Raw genomic sequence first — 9,443 nt, forward strand, 5'->3', positions numbered from 1 at the left:
AAAAAAAAAACAATTTTTTGAAAATTTCACACTGAGACGATCCCTTAAAGATCTAAAAAGGTGATTGCGGGCGATTTTTTTTTTCTTTGATAGGTAGAGATAGAACGAAACTTCTCGAAAGTTCAAGTCTATTTTGACACACATTTGAAAGGTACGAGCAAAAATTTGTATCATCCAACTGTCGCAGAACGGCAGCGTTATTAGCTGACCCGTTAACTGAAGAATGCATCTTTAGTCAACGGCTGACCATCGAAGGGCCGAGCCGCTTGAGTCTGGAATCGGCAGGACAGATAAAGTGCGTATTTCTTGTCTGAAAGGTAAAGACTGAAATCATTATGAATCATATCATATCATCATACATCATTCATCATTCATCATACATCATACATCATACATCATACATCATACATCATAATCATACATAGTATTCAAGTTCGAAACCAAAGTTTGGATGTTCAGAAAGTGAAGTGACCCAAAATTTTTTTTCTCTTGACGTCATCGATCTATAGTAATCGAAAATCTGCTAGCGGAATTCCTCAGTCTGGAAACAACCGCGCAGTAGAGCGGATGTATGAAAATCGCGCTCCGCAAATTTCGAGTAACGCTGCGCACCAGGTCCTTGACCTGGTGACTTTTGACCTTCAGGACTAATTTTCCGTAATTCTGGCTGTCCAGGTCCATGAACTGATGACTTTTGACCGTCCGGACTAATTTTCAAGTTTACAAATTTGATTATTGAAACCGTCATGTTTTGTACTATCAAACCAATATGCATGCTTCAGATAACATTTTGAATCGGAAAAAAAATCGAACGACCAGGATCAACAATTATATTTAATGTAAATTTTTTTGAACTTGTCACGTTTACAATAAATTATTTCAATTCATTTTTCGCGCAAGCACTAATTCAGTAGTTATAGATGCGCTAATAAAATTTATTATATTATTATGTAATTAATTAACTATATTAATGCTTACACAATATTTCTGATTTGTTTTTATGCTAAAAATATTTATTACTATTCAAGGTATAACCCGAGGTGGATAGCGGTGGTCGTTTGAGGTGGTTGGCGGTTGTTGGAGGTGGTCGAAGGTGGACGAGGAGGAGGACGAGGAGGACGAGGATTTGTGCTTGGTGAGTTTAACATTTTTATAATATTTAATGGCAATTATAATTATATTTTATTTGAAATTTTTCAAACTTGTCATGTTTACAATAAATTATTTCGATTCATTTTTCGCGCAAGCACTAATTCAGTAGCTATAAATGCGCTAATAAAATTTATTATATTATTATTTGATTAATTAATTGTATTAACGCTTACACAATATTTTTGATGTATTCTTGTACTGAAAATATTTATTACTATTCAAGGTATAACCCGAGGTGGTTGGCGGTGGTTGTTGGAGGTGGTTGACTGTAGTTGGAGGTGGTGGGAGGTGGTCGTAGGTGGTTGACGGTGATGGAAACTACGGAGCGCTTGTATAACAATATAATAAATTTTACTAGCGCATTTAAAGTTACTGAATTTGTGCTTGCGCGACAAATGAATTGAGATAATTTATTGTAAACATAACAAATTTGAAAAATTTCAAGTAAAATATAATTATAATTGCCAATAAATGTTATAAAAATGTTAAACTCAGCGAGCACAAATCCTTGTCCTCCTCCCCCGCCTTCTCCTCCTTCTCCAACCATCTTCTATCACCTCCCACCACCTCCAACCACAGCCAACCACCTCCAACAATCACCGCTATCCACCTCGGGTTATACCTTGAATAGTAATAAATATTTTCAGCATAAGAACAAATCAAAAATATTGTGTAAGCATTATTACAGTTAATTAATTACATAATAATATAATAAATTTTATTAGCGCATCTATAACTACTGAATTAGTACAAACGAATTTCAAATGCTATGGTCACAAGCTTGCTGTAGTTGTGAAAAACTGAATAATTATTTTCACACACCTATGTAAATTATTGTAATCTGGGATGAAACTGAATTGCATAAATAAATTATAAAGTTCAAAAGAAGATTATTCGTTTATTATAATAATGATTTCTCAAGTCCGGAAGAAATTTAGTTGTTTCGCTATTGCCCCACGAGTCCACACCGGGCCTGTATTTATACAAAAACGAGGTAGTTTATGAATTTGTCCTGAATTGAACTTTGCAAAATAAGTAATGTTGGAATTTTCCCAAATCATTTCGGTTGCCCGAAATTGACTTGAAACAGCAAACTAGAATTCTACTTTTTGAATAAAAATTTTAATTTGAATATGTTACCTGTATAGTTTTTTTTGATTGTTCGTAAAAAGAAAAGGCTTAAATTCAAATTCGATAAACAATTGCGATTCAAGCTGAAATTAGTAAAATTACGACCAACTCAGTTTCTATTTACATGACTGTAAAGTAAATATAAACATCATGTTAATGTTTTGAGTCAGATAGATCATATTTACGAACCAGGAAGCAAGCCCCAGTTCGAAAATCTATTTCAAGTGAAAACATGTTGCGAAAGGAACGCATCAAGAGATACACCCAAGAATCAAAAGATTTCTGTCGTCACCCCTCTGCTGTTGGTCTTATACTCTTTTTAATGTCTTTTCTACGTTACAAAGGGTCCAATTAGTCTAAAAAGGGTTATACAATTCGTTTCTGTACGAAAGTGTAAAACAAAAACAGTCGCAAAGATATGCTTAAACATTGCATGATAATTCTGATTATTATAACAGAATAAAGAAGTCCATTATATATTACCTTAAGCAAAGTATGACAAACTTTATATCAGACAATCATTATAGTGGATAGTAAGCATAGTTTGAGTTGCGACTTGCGTACAAGCGCAAAGCATCTCTGCAGAATACGATGTATTATGTATGATATTTTATTACGAATATTTCATGTACCCTGTAATAAAGTTGTGAATATTTGAATACTGATGCATTTTATTCAGACTTTGCCAGCTGTTAGTCCCATAGCGATTTACACGCCTTTTTTAGAATCGTTGATGTCCACGTGAAAAAGACCGATTGGGCACAGCCTGAATTCGCTGCGATCAACGCATCAAAAGTTACAGCCAAAAAACGAAAACCTGCGTTTTCGACATTTTTCAGCAGGTGCTTTTTCGCTCGCCGTTTCTCTCCTGTTGGTCCTACGCTCTTTTCGCTGCGATTTCTGAGTTCCTGAGGGTCCAATTAGTCAGATAAGGGTCGTTTAAATCGAATCTGAGAGCAAAAGTTTTTTGCCCAAAAAAAAAGTAAGGCTAACCCCCTTGTATTTTTGGCAAAAATTTACGCGATTTTGAAAAGTGCTGGAATCAATTCTTTGGCGCACTATATCGATGTAATTTCGCGAGAGAAATCGACTGGGCCCAGTCTCAATACGCTGCGATCAACGCATCAAAAGTTACAGCCAAAAAACGAGAACCTGTGTTTTCGACATTTTTCGGCAGGTGCTTTTTCGCTCGCCATTTCTCTCCTGTTGATCCTACGCGCTTTTCGCTGCGTTTTCTGAGTTCCTGAGGGTCCAATTGGTCAGATAAGGGTCATTTAAATCGAATCTGAGACCAAAAGTTTTTTGCCCAAAAAAAGATTCAGGCTAACCCCTTTGTATTTTTGGCGAAAATTTTCGCGATTTTGAAAAGTGCTGGAATCAATTCTTTGGCGCACTATATCCATGTAATTTTGCGAGAGAAGTCGATCGGGCGTAGTCCCGAAACGCTGCGATCAACGCATCTAAAGTTACGGCCAAAAAACGAGAACCTGTGTTTTCGACATTTTTCAGCAGGTGCTTTTTCGCTCGCCATTTCTCTCCTGTTGATCCTACGCGCTTTTCGCTGCGTTTTCTGAGTTCCTGAGGGTCCAATTGGTCAGATAAGGGTCATTCAAATCGAATCTGAGACCACAAGTATTTTGCCCAAAAAAAAAGTAAGGCTAACCCCTTTGTATCTTTGGTGAAAATTTTCGCAATTTTGAAAAGTGCTGGAATCAATTCTTTGGCGCACTATATCGATGTAATTTTGCGAGAGAAATCGACTGGGCCCAGTCTCAATACGCTGCGAACAACGCATCAAAAGTTACAGCCAAAAAACGAGAACCTGTGTTTTCGACATTTTTCGGCAGGTGCTTTTTCGCTCGCCATTTCTCTCCTGTTGATCCTACGCGCTTTTCGCTGCGTTTTCTGAGTTCCTGAGGGTCCAATTGGTCAGATAAGGGTCATTCAAATCGAATCTGAGACCACAAGTATTTTGCCCAAAAAAAAAGTAAGGCTAACCCCTTGTATTTTTGGCAAAAATTTACGCGATTTTGAAAAGTGCTGGAATCAATTCTTTGGCGCAATATATCGATGTAATTTCGCGAGAGAAATCGACTGGGCCCAGTCTCAATACGCTGCGATCAACGCATCAAAAGTTACAGCCAAAAAACGAGAACCTGTGTTTTCGACATTTTTCGGCAGGTGCTTTTTCGCTCGCCATTTCTCTCCTGTTGATCCTACGCGCTTTTCGCTGCGTTTTCTGAGTTCCTGAGGGTCCAATTGGTCAGATAAGGGTCATTCAGATCGAATCTGAGACCAAAAGTTTTTCGCCCAAAAAAAGAATAAGGCTAACCCCTTTGTATTTTTGGCGAAAATTTTCGCGATTTTGAAAAGTGCTGGAATCAATTCTTTGGCGCACTATATCCATGTAATTTTGCGAGAGAAGTCGATCGGGCGTAGTCCCGAAACGCTGCGATCAACGCATCTAAAGTTACGGCCAAAAAACGAGAACCTGTGTTTTCGACATTTTTCAGCAGGTGCTTTTTCGCTCGCCATTTCTCTCCTGTTGATCCTACGCGCTTTTCGCTGCGTTTTCTGAGTTCCTGAGGGTCCATTTGGTCAGATAAGGGTCATTTAAATCGAATCTGAGACCAAAAGTTTTTTGCCCAAAAAAAAAGTAAGGTTAACCCCTTTGTGTTTTTGGCGAAAATTTTCGCGATTTTCAAAAGTGCTGAAATCAATTCTTTGGCGCACTATATCGACGTAATTTTGCGAGAGAAGTCGATTGGGCGTAGTCCCGAAACGCTGCGATCAACGCATCAAAAGTTACGGCCAAAAAACAAGAACCTGTGTTTTCGACATTTTTCGGCAGGTGCTTTTTCGCTCGCCATTTCTCTCCTGTTGATCCTACGCGCTTTTCGCTGCGTTTTCTGAGTTCCTGAGGGTCCAATTGGTCAGATAAGGGTCATTCAAATCGAATCTGAGACCACAAGTATTTTGCCCAAAAAAAAAGTAAGGCTAACCCCTTGTATTTTTGGCAAAAATTTACGCGATTTTGAAAAGTGCTGGAATCAATTCTTTGGCGCACTATATCGATGTAATTTCGCGAGAGAAATCGACTGGGCCCAGTCTCAATACGCTGCGATCAACGCATCAAAAGTTACAGCCAAAAAACGAGAACCTGTGTTTTCGACATTTTTCGGCAGGTGCTTTTTCGCTCGCCATTTCTCTCCTGTTGATCCTACGCGCTTTTCGCTGCGTTTTCTGAGTTCCTGAGGGTCCAATTGGTCAGATAAGGGTCATTCAAATCGAATCTGAGACCACAAGTATTTTGCCCAAAAAAAAAGTAAGGCTAACCCCTTGTATTTTTGGCAAAAATTTACGCGATTTTGAAAAGTGCTGGAATCAATTCTTTGGCGCAATATATCGATGTAATTTCGCGAGAGAAATCGACTGGGCCCAGTCTCAATACGCTGCGATCAACGCATCAAAAGTTACAGCCAAAAAACGAGAACCTGTGTTTTCGACATTTTTCGGCAGGTGCTTTTTCGCTCGCCATTTCTCTCCTGTTGATCCTACGCGCTTTTCGCTGCGTTTTCTGAGTTCCTGAGGGTCCAATTGGTCAGATAAGGGTCATTCAGATCGAATCTGAGACCAAAAGTTTTTCGCCCAAAAAAAGAATAAGGCTAACCCCTTTGTATTTTTGGCGAAAATTTTCGCGATTTTGAAAAGTGCTGGAATCAATTCTTTGGCGCACTATATCCATGTAATTTTGCGAGAGAAGTCGATCGGGCGTAGTCCCGAAACGCTGCGATCAACGCATCTAAAGTTACGGCCAAAAAACGAGAACCTGTGTTTTCGACATTTTTCAGCAGGTGCTTTTTCGCTCGCCATTTCTCTCCTGTTGATCCTACGCGCTTTTCGCTGCGTTTTCTGAGTTCCTGAGGGTCCATTTGGTCAGATAAGGGTCATTTAAATCGAATCTGAGACCAAAAGTTTTTTGCCCAAAAAAAAAGTAAGGGTAACCCCTTCGTATTTTTGGCGAAAATTTTCGCGATTTTGAAAAGTGCTGGAATCAATTCTTTGGCGCACTATATCGATGTAATTTTGCGAGAGAAATCGACTGGGCCCAGTCCCAATACGCTGCGATCAACGCATCAAAAGTTACAGCCAAAAAACGAGAACCTGTGTTTTCGACATTCTTTAGCAGGTGCTTTTTCGCTCGCCATTTCTCTCCTGTTGATCCTACGCGCTTTTCGCTGCGTTTTCTGAGTTCCTGAGGGTCCATTTGGTCAGATAAGGGTCATTTAAATCGAATCTGAGACCAAAAGTTTTCTGCCCAAAAAAAAAGTAAGGCTAACCCCTTTGTGTTTTTGGCGAAAATTTTCGCGATTTTGAAAAATGCTGGAATCAATTCTTTTGCGCACTATATCGATGTAATTATGCGAGAGAAATCGACTGGGCCCAGTCCCAATACGCTGCGATCAACGCATCAAAAGGTACAGCCAAAAAACGAGAACCTGTGTTTTCGACATTTTTTAGCAGGTGCTTTTTCGCTCGCCATTTCTCTCCTGTTGATCCTACGCGCTTTTCGCTGCGTTTTCTGAGTTCCTGAGGGTCCATTTGGTCAAATAAGGGTCATTTAAATCGAATCTGAGACCAGAAGTTTTTTGCCCAAAAAAAAAGTAAGGCTAACCCCTTTGTATTTTTGGCAAAAATTTACGCGATTTTGAAAAGTGCTGGAATCAATTCTTTGGCGCACTATATCGATGTAATTTTGCGAGAGAAATCGACTGGGCCCAGTCCCAATACGCTGCGATCAACGCATCAAAAGTTACAGCAAAAAAACGAGAACCTGTGTTTTCGACATTTTTTAGCAGGTGCTTTTTCGCTCGCCATTTCTCTCCTGTTGATCCTACGCGCTTTTCGCTGCGTTTTCTGAGTTCCTGAGGGTCCATTTGGTCAGATAAGGGTCATTTAAATCGAATCTGAGACCAAAAGTTTTCTGCCCAAAAAAAAAGTAAGGCTAACCCCTTTTATGTTTTTGGCGAAAATTTTCGCGATTTTGAAAAATGCTGGAATCAATTCTTTTGCGCACTATATCGATGTAATTATGCGAGAGAAATCGACTGGGCCCAGTCCCAATACGCTGCGATCAACGCATCAAAAGGTACAGCCAAAAAACGAGAACCTGTGTTTTCGACATTTTTTAGCAGGTGCTTTTTCGCTCGCCATTTCTCTCCTGTTGATCCTACGCGCTTTTCGCTGCGTTTTCTGAGTTCCTGAGGGTCCATTTGGTCAAATAAGGGTCATTTAAATCGAATCTGAGACCAAAAGTTTTTTGCCCAAAAAAAAAGTAAGGCTAACCCCTTTGTATTTTTGGCGAAAATTTTCGCGACTTTGAAAAGTGCTGGAATCAATTCTTTGGCGCACTATATCGACGTAATTTTGCGAGAGAAATCGATTGGGCGCAGTCCCAATACGCTGCGATCAACGCATCAAAAGTTACAGCCAAAAAAAGAGAACCAGTGGTTCGGACATTTTTTAGCAGGCGCTTTTTCGCTCGTTTTCCTCGTCTTCCTCGTCCTTCTTCTCGTCCACTTCCGACCACCTCCAACGACGACCAACCACCTCCAACGACCACCGCCAACCACCTCGGGTTATACCCGAAGTAGGGCAGAGCGAGGTCACGTGATCCGTATTTTGTTCAAATCAGTGTAAGGTGCATTCAAAGAAATAATAACAACAGAGTCAATTTTAAATCAGTCGTTTATTTATTGGACTACATATTCAGATCAAAAAACTTTAACAAATTCGTTGTTTACTATACTAAATTTACCTTATAATGAAAACAGTCATATGGCTCATAAGACCCCACAGGCGGGGTCTTTTGAACCACCCAATGGGGTCACTAGAGCCATTGGGTTATACTAACTTAACACATCAAAATGCATGAAACATAGAAACAAAAACAAACTTACATAAATTTCGTATTTAAAAAAAAAACACTCCAATAGTTTAGTTACTGTCACAGTTCATGCAAACATAAAATGCACTGACACCAGAAGTGCACTTATCATGAGCCCAATCTCAGCAACTGGTTCATTGTACCCACTCTTCTCCTGGGAGACTGATTGAATAGGACTCAGCGCACACTAGACAAAAATAATTATCCTCTTTGGTGTCTGATGGAAGTTTTGTTCTCTTTACATTTTTTTTCTTCTTCTTATCAACCTTTTTATTATTTTTCTCAACGTGATTAAATATTAGAAGTCATTTGAACATGACTAAACATGGCTCATTCGACCCCGATTGTTGTGTCTCAAATGACCCCTTCTCCGAATTTCATTTAACATGTTAAATAACTAAAAATTTATTGAAAATAATTTATTTATGAAACTTAAAACATTAACAGTAATCATGTTAAAATCACAATATACTTACTTGATGACCGTATGATAATATTCGTAGTTTTTCAACCAAATTTCAGTGGCACGACGTTTTTCTACTTTGAGCACTAAACTTCCAACATCACGTGCTCCTACCCAAAACAAATGCCGGTCGGCGACTAATGCAACAGTGGCGCGGTCCCCTCAACCCCCTGCTTCGTCTTATACCACCCACCCGTAGATTTCACACACCGTGTGCATAATACTATAGGTGGAGCACTAGACCCCGCGGCTCAACAGACCCCGCTCTGCCCTAGTAATAAATATATCAGTATAAGTTCACATCAAAAATATTATGTAAGGATCAATATAATTAATTAATTAATTAATAATGTAATAAATTTTATTAGCCCATTTATAGCTACTGAATTTGTGCTTGCGCGAAAAATGAATTGAAATAATTTATTGTGAACGTGTAAAGTTTTAAAAATTTTAGATAAAATATAATTGTTGATCCTGGTCGTTCGATTGTTTTCCGATTTAAAATGTTATCTGAAGCATGCATATTGGTTTGATAGTACAAAACATGACGTTTTCAATAATCAAATTTGTAAACTTGAAAATCAGTCCGGACGGTCAAAAGTCATCAGGTCACGGACCTGGACAGCCAGAACTACGGAGCGCTTTTCCTGGATGTCAAAATCCACCAGGTGGAGGACCTGGACAGCCAGAACTACGGAAAATTAGTCCTGAAGGTCAAAAGTCACCAGGTCAAGTACCTGCAGCGCAGGA

The sequence above is a fragment of the Neodiprion virginianus genome, chromosome 1, assembly GCF_021901495.1.
Source record: "Neodiprion virginianus isolate iyNeoVirg1 chromosome 1, iyNeoVirg1.1, whole genome shotgun sequence".
Lineage (NCBI taxonomy): Eukaryota > Metazoa > Arthropoda > Insecta > Hymenoptera > Diprionidae > Neodiprion > Neodiprion virginianus.